The sequence below is a fragment of the Sceloporus occidentalis genome, unplaced genomic scaffold (genome assembly GCF_023333645.1).
Source record: "Sceloporus occidentalis isolate IW3139 unplaced genomic scaffold, rSceOcc1.0.p SCAF_178, whole genome shotgun sequence".
In the NCBI taxonomy this organism is placed as follows: domain Eukaryota; kingdom Metazoa; phylum Chordata; class Lepidosauria; order Squamata; family Phrynosomatidae; genus Sceloporus; species Sceloporus occidentalis.
The window spans coordinates 1-14,461 of NW_028317158.1; the positions used below are offsets into that span (position 1 = coordinate 1).

Sequence of the window (14,461 nt, forward strand, 5' to 3'; positions counted from 1 at the left end):
AATCGCTTTTGATGGGGGGGGGGGGGGGGGTCTGTATCGGTCTTTTCCAGTCACCAATCTAATATAGAAAGTGTGTGCAGGTGTTAGTGTCCCACAATGCCCTGGGGCCCCTTCCTCGTTATCTCTCTCCTGATTGGACCGGTGCGCTAATCATGCAGTAAATCCTGCATTTAGACGATTTATTGTACGTTTATGTTGGTTGAATTAATGGTCGAATTTTTTATATTCCTATTCCGTGTCGTTTTCAGGGGGTTCGGCGTTGTGTCGATGTGCATCGGAACAGGAATGGGGGCAGCTGCCGTGTTTGAATACCCAGGAAATTAACCCCAAAATGGCCACGAGACCCCGCAGATGAACGGGGGGCCGCGCTCTTACTACCCCCACTGGAACGATAATTGTTTTTCTTTAATTTAAAGCGCATTCAGATTTTTAATTTTATCCTAATAACCAACAGGAGATTCCCATTCGTACTGAAATATCTCGGCTATTTGGGGGGGTATTTGGGAGAGACGGATTTTCTGCGTCCTGCTGTAGTTTGTATTTTTTAATACAGTTTTTGCAAATTACGTGTGCGATATATATGAATTTTGATAATAAACAGCACTTGTCACGCTTTATCCATCTTTTTGCCTTTCTCTCCATCCTGAACCCCCTTATTCCCTTTTAATGACACAGAGGGATTTCATTAGATTTCCTATGGGGGGGTTACTTATTTGCATGCATTGACTCATTTGCATACAGGGATACAATTTAAAGGGACAGGCTTACAAATTTAAAAACCATCCAGCCTGACCTGGAGCCGTATTTATTCTGCACTCATCTTTTTTTATTTTATTTATTTTTATACAGATTCTGATGGGGATTATCTTGTATTTATTGTATATTTTGGGAGCGCCTGTCCTCCTCTACCAATGAAAGATCTTACATTTCATTTTTTTCATATATTGTACTCCATTTCAATGTACTATAAAAAAAAAAAAAAAATAGAGATTTGGGGTCCAAGCATCGCCATTATTTAATATTCAAACCGTTCCTCCTTGACATATATACAAATATTAATATAAGCTTAAATGTACATGTTAATGTATAGGAGGGTGGAGCGTTTCCTCTCTATACATTTGATTTATCCCCCCCCCCCCCCTGAGCTTCGTATTTCTCATCGTACGATCCTCGTCCTTTAACGTGAAGTTTCATCGGATTCTCTCCTAACTTCCCGTGGATCACGACTGTGGTCTCGTATTCAGCGTTCGTCCTGGGGGATAATTACAAAATAATTTCTGTGTTAGAGAGCGGATTTAGGGTAAAACGCTGTTATAAAGTGTGAATTTACGCTGAATATTTACCCCAAATCGTATAATGTGGCCTAGTGCCTGAATTTGCTGAGCTGCCTCTTGACGTAGGAGCTTTATTTGAGGATTGTGTAGCAACAGACCAGACCCCATTAATTTTACAAAGAATCCCCCCCCCCCCAACTGGCCACAGAGGACGGTTGGGGCAGCTACCCGGAACCGCACCTCCAAATCAGGACTGTCCCACAAAAACTGGAATTGTTGGGAAGTATGCTGAAAGGGGCGTTAAACTAATTACAGGAAATGGTGATTAAATGCTCTTTATGGTTTAACTCTCACGTTACCCCAACAATAATACATTTCGCTTCTTCCTCCCCCAGAAGAACCTACTGTTTCGATTGCCACAAAACAAATGCCGGGGCTGCGCTAGGAAATGTGTGTTTAAAAATACCCCCCCCCCCCCAAATAAATCTACTAAAATAACAAATATATACAAATTAAACACAGCCGGCAGGAAGCCCAGTTGTTGGGACTGTCCAGGCAGGTTCTGGATTGTTGGCTGCTATGAATTTGTTCTTATCTATGCAGTTGTCCCATTGGCCGCCATTGACATTCTGGGACACAGTTGCACCTATGGGTGGGTTTTCCGGGACCCAGTGGAATTGGGGGGGGCAATTCCCTCTATAACTGGGCACTATCAGGAGAGCGGGTGCTTTGAACTACCTGATATCGCTGAGCTGGCCCTGCATAATGTATAGTTCAATTAGACTACTCCACATATTACCCATACGCTACAGCCCCTTCAGCACAGCATGCCTGGGTTTCAATGACCCGTTAGCCCGGTCCTGTCCGCCGTACCTCGCAGTGAAGGTGATCTGTATCATCTGTGTGCTCGCCGACGCATGGCTGACACGGGGGCCGAGCGTCCCGCTGCCGGGAGACACGGAGAAAATTTCCTGTGCCGACGGATTGTTCTGTTTATCTGCAAGACAGAAAAAAAAGTGATTTAACAGCCGGGACCTTTAATAACGGCCTTATTGATATATAAAGGTGTGATTTCTGTTTGATATTAAAGCAGCAGTTCTTAACTTAGTTCTCAGTAACTTAATGGGGTGGAATAATCACACAGGTCCTGTGAGCACCTTTCCATAGGTTCATTCAGGGTATAGAATTGTGGCATAAATGGTGTTTTTATTATTTTTAATTTGTACCTATTAGGGCCGTCCAGAAGCTTTTGGATGCGCTCTTATTCAGTAGATAAACGTCACGTGTCCTTGTCTGTCCCACGAAGCATGTCCCGAAATCAACCGACCGGCAGGACGACTCCAGCACCGGCAAGGCGAGGAGCGCGCGCAGAGGGACGAGCTGTGCCAATGCAAATTATATCACTGATTACATGCAGAATATATAGCAAACAAGACAAGCGCGACGGCTGGGAGGCGCGGCGGTGAGGAGCGCCCCCACATCTCACGGACCTGAACGCTCTTGTTGTTGTACTCAATCACCAGCTGCTCACTAAGACTCAGTTTCTTCTCTCCGTTCTCTGACTCCAGTAAGTGGACCCCGAGAGGCAACTGGTCGGCCGGCAGCTTCTGATACATCAATAGCTCCAGGGTGCTGCAGAAGGAGACCTTAACCTGTGTAACGAGATCGCGTAAGATGCATGGACGTCTCGGCAGCATTCTAAGAGCTACTGAATAACCCAAAGACGCCCCGTTCTTTAGGTTGGATTCAGGATTTTTATGCGATTAGGTCTGTAACTGAAGGGAAAGTATGTGGTACCCGGACGTTCTGCTGCGGATGGAGGACCATCTGTCCGAGCTGCTCCTCGCGCTCGCTCTGGGACGTCTTAATGCTATTATTTGGGTCGATAGCGGTGACGGCGAATGGTTTGTTCAGGAGCAGGCGGAAGAATATGGGTGTTTGGGTGACGTTCACCAGCTTCAGGTTTCTGATAGTTACAGATTCCGTCAAAATCTGAAAAAGAAACCATTTCATTAAAAATGTGTATAAACGAGCAGCTCTGTTGCTTTCCCCGCAGATGATGAAGGTCCTCCCGCCGAAGTTTGGTCTACATCTTAGAAGATGTCGCTCGGAAGCACCAGAAGAAAACATAGAAAAAAATAATAATAATGACCTGAGATGTGCGGCTTTCTGGTATGAGGTCGCTGGCTACCGAATAAAACACCAGACCATGCTCATCATCATCATCTTCAATTTCTACAGTCAGCCTGTGAGGTACGTTAAATAATTAACACCAGACCCTGATAAATCACTTAAATGGTAATAAAAAGACACAGAAATCACCGACGGACTAAATAAAGGAGGCTCTCACAGAAGTAGTGGAGACAGGAGGCTATAACCGTGGGAGTGAGTAAAGGAGGCTCTAGTAGAAGTAGTGAAGACAGGAGGCTGAGTAAAGGAGGCTCTGATAGAAGTAGTGCATTCCCCCCGTGTGGGATATTTGTGGGTTTGGACATATGGTCGGCGTTTCGACGCTACATATACTTACAAAGCCGGCATCACAAAGGCTCGGAGCTCCATTCTTATCGGTTCCAGTCCGTAGCCATGTGGCCGCCTCACCTTCCCAGGTACCTCCAGCACAGACTAGAAAGGTAAAGCAGAAGACGGGATATACAACAGAGGTAACCATGGAAACGTGGACAGGTGGTCTTCTAATGTAACAGAAGTATCGAGAAAGCCACAAGATGCCGATGAGGACGTGGCCCCGCAGGATCAGATACTCCAGCCCACGACACACCTGGGAACTCTCTGGTTCTCGGAGTCTAAGGGTTGAAGCCTCGCTTCTTTTGGTCTCCAGGTCACCGTGGGTCGCCCCACTCCCCGTCAACTCTCCCTTCTACTACAGAGCCTGCGTGCCTCCCAACATTTAAAATGCCCAAAGAGGGGCACTTTTGTTTTGAGGGTGTAGTAAGAGGGGCTCCTAGGGGGCGGAGCTTTACCCAGATACTCTATTCACAGCTGTGTATGCAAATACGTATTGGAATGATAAGAATAATGTTTTTTTTTTTATATTATTGACAATTTTAAAATTAAATAATGTTTTTTATTTAAATATAATTTACAAACCCATTTCTTGCTGTTCTTATACTCATTATTGTGAGTATCACTGATTATCTTCCCCAGCACATCACTAATGCAATTGTCCTTTTATTCCATATATTCTCATAAAAATAAAGTATTTGAGTAATTCCTATTCTTTAAAACAAAAGCCAGTGTGGCGCATGCATTTGGATCAGTAAAATATTTTGTGACCGTACTAGCATTGTAGTTTCTAATAGTCACCTTGTCGTCCAAGCTCATGTACCCCAGGGCAAAGCCGCTGCATTCAATCTTATTGGTGACCCCAGACAACATTAGTGGGGTGAAGGACACGTGAATGAGGCTGCTGCCTCCTGCTGGGACAATCTGGAATTACACAGAAAACACATCAGTATAAAGACTACCTAATCCTATCCGCTTGACTTTAAGACTTCTGTCCCACCAACGAGCAATAAGAAACAAAGGCTATTGTATAGAAAACCCCAAACTGTATTAGTAAATAGTAAAAATTGAAAGGTTCCACTGTTTTTACGCTGTAAGATTTCGAACCAGTTCTTTAAAACCTTACTGTCTTAAACCCAAACCTCATCTACTTATTGGTGCTTGTCAAATGAGTGATAATATTTATATATATTTTTGTAAAAAAATTTTTTTAAATATAGGCATATTCCCTTAGAAAATTGATTTTTTTGTTTGACAAAATAAAGTCTGACGTGGATCTTTAGAAAAAAATTCACTTTGCAAATGTCAGAAATCTTTGGGGCATATCAGTATTAATAAGGGGTATATATATATATGGTTTTTTTTTATCGGGGATATAAATAATCCAAAAGTTTTGGGATAAAAAAAAGCACAAATATTAGGATAATATCACGTTGAAAAACATTCCAGGATTTCAATTAATGACATAATGTCTCTTCCTAATGATACTGAAGATAGCAGATGGCTAAACCTGCATTGGATAGACATACGGCTCCTGAATCTAAGACGAGAACAAGCACTGGTTAAGGTTTGAGTCTTTACAGCAGGAAGAATGGTCAGAGTAGATAAGATGAAATGTTTTTTGCTTCTAAAATGAATTATTTGGGTGCAGTACCTCTTATAACCTTATACCACCAATGGCGCTGTAGGCAATTAGCCAACCAGCCTACGGGTCTTAAGAAAGCATTTTTGCCTAATGCCCATCTATCTCCCATTGTATATATATATATATATATATATATATATATATATATATAAAATCAGTCAAATATTTACTATCTGTTTTGGTGTGATGCAGTATGGGTAATCCGAGGCCACGCCCTCATGTGGACGCAGGATAACGGATATTAATTTATCCTCGGGAGGTGGTTCCCTGTCGTAATGAGCATCTTGTTTGTCTTCTACATTTTCAGTCTCCTCCACACCTTCTTGGTTCTAAAATGAAAAAAAGTAGACCGATTTAACTTTTTATGAGTAAAAAAATTGTTAAATGGGCAAAACTGTAATAAATTATCAATGAACTATTCGATCTTTAATCGATATGATGCTGTGTCTGTCCCAGTTGACCTACATTGGAGTCTCTGCTAGAAGATCGGGAGACGCTTCCGCATGTACTCGGGATCCTATCCCAGTTCACTGGGGAACTCTGGAGTGGGGAATCCACTCCACGGCAGACAATTTCATTCCCATCCATGTCCTTCAGCGGAAAGGGGTCTCCATAAAGCAGCACCAGGTCCACCAGCTTGGAATCATCCTCTTCTCTGTTGTATGTTTCCCAATCTATGCGAATATCTGGAGCACAAATCCCAAATTACGATGCGTGACACACGTAAAAAATGTATAACGGAAGATGGAAGCAAACTTACCGCAAGGGCTCGGATTATTAATGCGCAGACAGCGGGAAATGGTGTCTCCACCGGATATGTGGCTCCCAAACCTTGGAGAAAGAAGGTATTTGGGTCACACTCAATGTGGAGCTTAGGAGATGGAGGTTACGCATGCACAGTATGCACTCTCTGGTGTCCCGCGGGTCGTAGAGCTCACTGGGACAGGTGGGTATGAATGAAAAGATGGAGCTACAATTAAGACCCCCCCTTTTTATCTCCCACATCAACCCTAACAAGTGCGTCTGTAAACAAAGTCCTAGCTTGCCTTAAGGGCATCCTGGCCTGGGCCATGTAGACGATGATGTCAGTGACTGATGATGTCACTTTCATGACGCACCAACATATTAGCTCCACTTGGACATTCCCTTTGAAGAGCAGATAAAATACCTTATCACCGGTCCTTCTGTCTGTCTGTCTGGCCTCGGACCGGTCATCTGGAAATAAATCGGGCATCCTTTCACCGTCATCCTCATGGGGATTTCCTTGGGCGCGAGGTCGCCGACCTGCGGAGGCAGAATGTCGCTGGGTAAGGAGCCCTTTCCGCGTCACAGAGGGCTTTGTATGGCGGCGCGCGTACCGTGCAGACGAGCTCGTCCGAGTACTCCCCCCACACGCTGCTGAGAGCCGTCACTTGGATGCACATCTTCTGAAAAGGTCCCAACGTGCCGGACTCCGGCTGCGGGATAAATGCCGCTCCCTTCCGTCGGACAGCACCGCCGCTCTAAATTCTGTGTATGGACAGAATGTTAATCGCTTTGGGTTTGAACAAGAAAAATAATTCAAGTGAAAAGACGGTGATTTTCTGCCATTTACTGTATTCTGATTTATTGTATTTGCTCAATTATAAGAAAAAAAATCATCTTAAAAAAATGACCTCGTCTTATAATCAAGGTTGTTTATTATTCAGACCTCAGATCCACGGCACGGCTGCTGGCTAGGCCTAGGGGCTTGTCACTCACCCTCACTCACGCTCTCACCCTCACTCACGCTCTCACCCTCACTCATGCTCTCACACTCACTCGCGCTCTCACACTCACTCTCGTGCTCCCTCACACTCTCTCGCTCTCTTTCAATCTCTCTCCAGAAACGCTTCTCTCTCCGCGAATCCATCTGTAATATCCCTGATTCTTTGAGGACTTCCGCGAGAGGGCAGAGCCACGGAGAGCACCACGGGGACAGCCTCTCCTCATTCCCCCAATCGGGGGAGAGGGTGTGTGTGCGGAGGCTCCGCCCCTTTGAGGAATTACATGGATAACAGAGCTGATACCGGGGAGAAGTGGACGAAGAAAGATGAACAAGAAGAGGGAATAGAAGAAGCAGAGCAGCGGAAAAGGAGACAGGGACACGGAAGCGGTGGACGGAGAAGGTAGTGAGACATTGAGAGAGAGTGTGTGAGAGAGAGAATGTGAGCGAGAGTGTGAACGAGTGTGTGTGAGAGTGTAAAAAAGCAACGAAAGCAAAACCAGTGGTTCTGACTTTTCTTCCAATTGGGTCATCTTATATCCAGGCCTTTTTTCTTTCATTAAGATCCAAAGTTTTGGGGGTCGTCTTATAAGATGCTTTATATGATGTAGCTTTGGATACTATATATAAAGTTATGAATAAACGCAAACATGGAATGTTTTATTACAGACACCAAAAATGGTATCAACGCTCTATTTCTAAATGCAGTCTAATCCTTAATGGACGTCACATTATACCCCCGTTTTTAAGGTAACTAAAATAGGCATAAAAGACCAAAAAACTGAATTATCAAGTTATCGAGACTTCACATAGACTAAAACTAGAGGGTCAGAGGTTTGGACATTCCGTAAGGAGGTTTTTATTCACTGGGAGGATGGTAGATACGTGGAACTGACTCCCAGCAGAAGTGGTAGAGGCTAATATAGTGAGGGAATGTGTTTCCATACCGGCCTGGGCTTTGCTCGCTGACTTTTCTGCAAACCGAGCTGTCCTCTGTATGAGAGAATCTGTGGAACTGGAAAGGAGAATAAACGTCGCTGTATTATTTAGAGATCGTTACAAACACTGAATCTGCCACAAACCAGAAATTCCCACAACTCTCAGCAAGCCAGAGCAGAATGATTTTACCTTTTAACTTTCAAATGGTCAATGAGAGACATCTCCGGGGGAAGTGAGATCCCCAAAATCTGATAATATTACTAATATCACAGTAATATCGTAACTTTTCTTTTTTAAACCAGTTTAGTTTTTCCTGTATACAGCGCTGCGCTGGGGGATTATATTACTGTATACAGCGCTGGGGGTTATATTACTGTATACAGCGCTGGGGGTTATATTACTGTATACAGCGCTGGGGGTTATATTACTGTATACAGCGCTGGGGGTTATATTACTGTATACAGCGCTGGGGGTTATATTACTGTATACAGTGCTGGGGGTTATATTACTGTATACAGCGCTGGGGTTATATTACTGTATACAGCGCTGGGGGTTATATTACTGTATACAGCGCTGGGGGTTATATTACTGTATACAGTGCTGGGGGGTTATATTACTGTATACAGCGCTGGGGTTATATTACTGTATACAGCGCTGGGGGTTATATTACTGTATACAGCGCGGGGGGTTTTATTTCTGTTTACAGCGCTGGGGGGTTATTACTGTATACAGCGCTGGGGGTTATATTACTGTATTCAGTGCTGGGGGGTTATATTACTGTATACAGCGCTGGGGGTTATATTACTGTATCCGGTGCTGGGGGGTTATATTACTGTATACAGCGCGGGGGGGTTATATTACTGTATACAGCGCTGGGGGGTTATTACTGTATACAGCGCTGGGGGTTATATTACTGTATCCAGTGCTGGGGGGTTATATTACTGTATACAGCGCTTGGGTTATGTCTCCCCCCTCTCAGTTTACTTTGATCTGTACATTTGCTAGTAATATGTTTAATACGATATACATACAGTATGGTACAGAGAATTTTCTGGGGATTTGTAACAATGTCCTATTATTCTCTCAGGCTTTAATCATTTCTGAATAAGCTACGTTTCAACCAAAAGTAAGCTTACAAGTCATTTTCTTGAGCTTTTGGGGGACGGGAGCCGCTGAAATACTTAGCGCGGAAGGTGAAAGGGGCCGGAATCGCAGTGTGATTGGTCAGGATCAGTTGCCGTTGTGCAGCGCTATGTAGGGCCACCTCTGACCCGAAATCTAACAGCAGCTCCTCGGGGGTAGAAGGAGTTCCCTGTAAACTAAGGAAAATCAGATGATAAACTTCCTTTCCTGACTCCGGCACCCAGAATAAAACATAATACCAAGATTTAAAAGGCTGTGCAGCCAATCGCAGGGGTCCAGTGCCATGCAGAGATATAGTATCAGCTAAGCAAATGAGACAAAAAAATTCAAATAATGTATAATAATAATAACAATAATGTATAATAATAATTATAATAATTATAATAATAATAATGTATAATAATCATAATCTCTGCTATTATTATTAATATAATATAAAAATATCAATAAAAAATACAGTATTTATACACGTTTTCTGCTTTATCAAACGATATTAAGTTTGTGGAGACAGATCCACTTTAAGGCTCTTAGAAACCTAGAATGTAACAGCAGATAAGAAGCATTCCGCACCAATCAATTAATTCTTCATTTTTAAATAACGGTACAAACAATATATATATATACGTTATATTGTTACGGAGAGGAGTTAACCATTTAAACCCTTCTCCCCAGCGGTGTTTGTAATTAAAGGATCGGTGTAAAGCATTACCTGTCTCCTTCCGCAGTTAGAGAGTACGTGACGTGCAGGCCGTGAGCTTTTGCTTTTATTTGTAAGACGAGAGGTTCTGCCATGTCTTCAACGGTGCAGCGGAAAGCAACGTCGCTGAATTCATCCTAAGGGGGAGACGCGGGGGCCGTATTTCTCGTATTATTAATATTCCACTATTTGCCTCAAATTTGGGATTTGATATCCAGTAGTCAGTGGGGCTGGAGCGATGATACTTTCTTCTCCCTAGTGCATGCCCCTCTCTCCTCCCTTGATGTCCTTCTTTCCTTCCCTGATCCCTCTCTTTCCTCCCCTGATGCCCTCTTTCCTCCCTTCATGTCCCTCTTTCCTCCCCTGATTCCTTTTTCCTTCCTCAATGCCCCTCTGCCCTCCCCGATGCCCCTCTTTTCCTCGCTTGATGTCCCACTTTCCTCCCTTGATGTCCCACTTTCTTCCATTGATGCCCCTCTTTCCTCCCTTGATTCCCCTTTTTCCTCCCTTGATTCCTCTCTTTCCTTCCTTGATGTCCCTCTTTCCTCCTCTGATTCCCCCTCTTTCTGTTTGCTGGGTATGAGGGTCTCACAGCCCGAAAAGCCCCAAGTGTGTGCGCAGTAACTCACCAGTGTAAGAGCCGTCACTTCCACCTGCAGATCAGCCTCCTCGTTCGGTCCCAAGGTCCCACTTGTCGGTGAGATTGTGGCCACGCAGTGCGTGGAATGGCCACCAGTTAACTGAAATAAATGACCTCTGTCATTGGGGCTCCAGGAGCGACTACTCCCCGATAATAGTGAAAAAAATATTTCATCCAGTAGCAGTCGGATCAACCCCCGGATCAACCATTATTTACCCCTTAAGGGCCGGGGCTATTTTACACTACAGGGCGATGTTTATGTTCGGCCTTTGTGTTTCCCATTTAATGAACCCACATAATTTTTTTTTTTTCCTTTTTCCTTTTTTTTTTTTTTTCTTTTTAACTTTTGATGACTATAAGTGGGATTTAAAAAAAAATTTTTATTTATTCACATTTTCACAGGTTTATAAATATACACAACTAGTGCAAACGGGAAAAAAATACCAAAAATATATTTGTCTATAACTTTGCCTTTATTTGGAAAACACTCCTTATATTCCTATATGATTTTAATTTATTTATTTATTTATTTTTTGTTTTTTCTTCTTTTTTTCCCCTTATATGTATGCAGGAGGGGAACGCCGATGATGTCATTTGGCCAGGGCTCCAGAACTTTAGGAATAGCTCTCGTTGCCACAAAGGGAGCAGGCTGTGCGTTTGATGTATGTGATTTCTATAGGCGATCTGCTTGAAATATTTGAATAACGTTCTCACCTCTCCCCAGGAAAACCTTGCTGGTAAAAGCCCCTGGTTAAAGATCTTCACAGTGGCCTGCGCTGGGACCCCTGCATAAATCTCCCTGACCTCCAGGGTACTCGTCAGGAGGCAGACCCGCGGGGTCTGGATAACGGCCGAGACGGGCAGATAACTGCAAAAAACATCACATTTCAAAACATGTAATAATCAGTTTTTAATATTAAATGTAAGCCACAAATCTGATTTTGAAAGCGTTCTTTAAAGATTTCTTAACAACATTCCTTTTTTCTATATTCTAAAAGGTAACAGAGCTGGTATTTTTAGGAATTTTGATCACATTTGGAAAGGCACATGGACTAAAAACCATTCCGATAAATTCTTTGTTGCGTTTTTGATCTATTAGTTTGTAGACAACGAATTTCGTCTCCTGCCCTTTCTGTTCGGACGAAATTCGGAGGACATTCTGCATTTGGAAACGAAATTCGTTGTCACTCACGTCAGGCTCTCTCACACTCTCACTCACTCTCTTTCACACTTTCTCACACTCTCATTCAATCTCACTCACACTCTTATTCATGTCCTCTCTCTCAACAGTGGGGAGAAGCAGACAAAGAAAGAAAACAGAAGAAAGAAGACTGAAGAAGAAAAATAGGCAAGAGAAGAAACTGAGCTGCGGGAAAGGAGACGGGCACACAGAAGCAGTCAGAGAAGGTAGGAAGACATCTAGAGACGATGTGAGATAGAGAGTGAAAAGAGGGTTTTGTAGCGGCCCCTCCTCAATTCCAAATTATGAATTAAAATTCATACTAATCAGAATATCTACTAATCGTGGTATCGATTGCACTCCATTTGCCCGGATGACACTTTTTGCCCGTAATGGCGCAGCGCACTTACCTTGGTTCCCCGTGTTCCACCTCCAGCTCCAGAACTGTCTCCAGCTTCTGACAAACCCGCGGCTGGAACACAACCGTCACTTGGGTTGTACTAAGCGGGGGCAATTCCCCACCATTCGGGGTAATACAGAACTGGGATTCCTGAAAATGAAAACGGTCGTCGTTTAACCCCTTCGTGACAAAGGCTGATTCTATTTTTTGTACCCTTCGTGACAATGGCTGTTTTATCGTTTCTGCGGTGTTTGTGTTTAGCTGTAATTTTCTCTTAACCCATTTACTAAACCCACACAAGTTATATATAGTTTTTTTCAGGACAAGAAGGGCTTTCTTCAGACACCATAATTTTTTATATATGATGTAATTTTCTATAATAAAAATAATAAAATATGACGAAAAATTGAAAAAAAAAAAAAATTTCTCACTTTTATTTGAAAAATCTTTTATTCATCATAAAAAACTACTGAAAAAACCTGCTAAATAGATTCTACTATTTGTCCCGAGTTTAGAAATACCCAATGTTTTTATGTTTTTTTGCTTTCTTCTACACGTTATGGGGCAATAAGTACAAGTAGCGTTTTGCTAATTCAAAACCATTTTTCTCTGAATCTGGTAATTCTGTCTCCATGTGGTATTTGGGGCATCTTTGAAGCCAGCAAATTAAATTTACCCCACCAAACCATATATTTTTGAAAACTAGACACCCCAGGGTATTTTAGATGCTGATAGTTTAACCCTTTCCATGCACTAATCCTACCACCAACCCTTGTCAAAGTTTGTGATAGTAATTGTTTTTGCTGTTTTTTAAACATACTTTGTACTTCAGGTGTAAAATTACAGCTCCTGGTATATGTCACTGTCACACAACACCCAGATATGTGTCCAGCAACATCTCCTGAGTACATTGATACCCCACATGCATGGGTTTGTCAGATTGTTTGGGGGCAAAAGGGCCAAATTTGGAACATGCCTCCTCAGCCGTATACCGCTGCATGGCAACAATTGCAGCAAAAATAGTAGGGAAGGAAAGGGTTAATGGCTCTAATAAAAAAAATTAAAAAAACCCTAAAAAAAAGTACAAAAAAAAATAAAAAGTAAAAAAAAATGTAAAAAAAAGAACCCCAAAAACAATTGCCACTATGCAAGATCACTGTTTATGCAGTGATCAATGGCAATGAAGGGGTTAATATTAAATGGGTGGCTCTTATAAGAGCCTTTGGATCAATAATAATATATATTATTGAGAATACCTAAAAACACACTGATCTGTCTCTCTCCCTCACTAGAAGCAAGTGAAGGAGGGAGGCAGATCCAATACTGATCAAAGGCAATGTTTAGAAAACATTGCCTTTGATTTATCAAATCATGATCACTCTTATGAGTGATCTGACCACTAGGGGTGTTATTCACTGGATGTCCATGACATCCAGCAACACCCCCCCCCCGATGATGACAGCAGGCTCCGCCCCCGGCTTGATGGGCGCCGCCATCTTGAAACACCGCATGTGTTTCGAAGACGCCGGCACCGGGAAGGTAAGTTGAGCATTTAGGAAGCGATCGCGAGTCGCTTCCTTTGCTAAACAGGTGTTGCAAAGATGCCTCGATACTGAGGCATCTTAGCAACACCAGCTAAGCAAAGGAAGCGACTCGCGATCGCTTCCTAAACCCGTTTTTCGGCGGCGGGCGCCGCCATGTTTGAAAGACGTGCAGTCTTTCAAACATGTTTTTTTATTTGCTCCTAGGAGCGATCGGGGGGGGCCGGGAATGTTTTTTTTGGTGTTGCTCAATGCCTCGATGTCGAGGCATTAGAGCAACACCGTTTGAGTGAAAAAATCGATCACGGATCGATTTTTTCACCCGTTTAAAGACGTGCCGGTCCTGGCACGTCAATTGTCATAATCGTCACGATTTTCGGTGACGTGCCCGGACCGGCAATTGTCATCAAGGGGTTAAAGAGCAACAAGGCCACCTATTTCTACGGTACGAGGAGGTGGGACTCTTCTCGGACTAAGCCACCTACTGCTTCTGGTTTTACGCCTTATCTTTTACATTCGTTGCCCCAGCGGCCCCTTCTCCTGGACATGGTTATCGGCAATTACATTCCTACCTCCTCTCCCCGTGCTGTCAGACAAGCCCCGCTCTCCTGCAGACTCCATTTGGCCGCCAATGGACCGGTATTCGCAAGAGTGAGGACGCTTCGTGTTCTACTGCCCAGCTTCATCAGACCCAAGCTGAGCGACGGGAGATCCAAAACCACAACCGGCCCCTAGACG

General features: G+C 43.3%; 1 pseudogene; it reads right to left on the minus strand.

Annotated features, from left to right (window-relative positions):
• Positions 1 to 1,116: 1,116 nt before the first annotated feature.
• The window catches only part of LOC149278838 (deleted in lung and esophageal cancer protein 1-like), a 40,284-nt pseudogene continuing 26,939 nt past the window's right edge, over positions 1,117 to 14,461 (minus strand).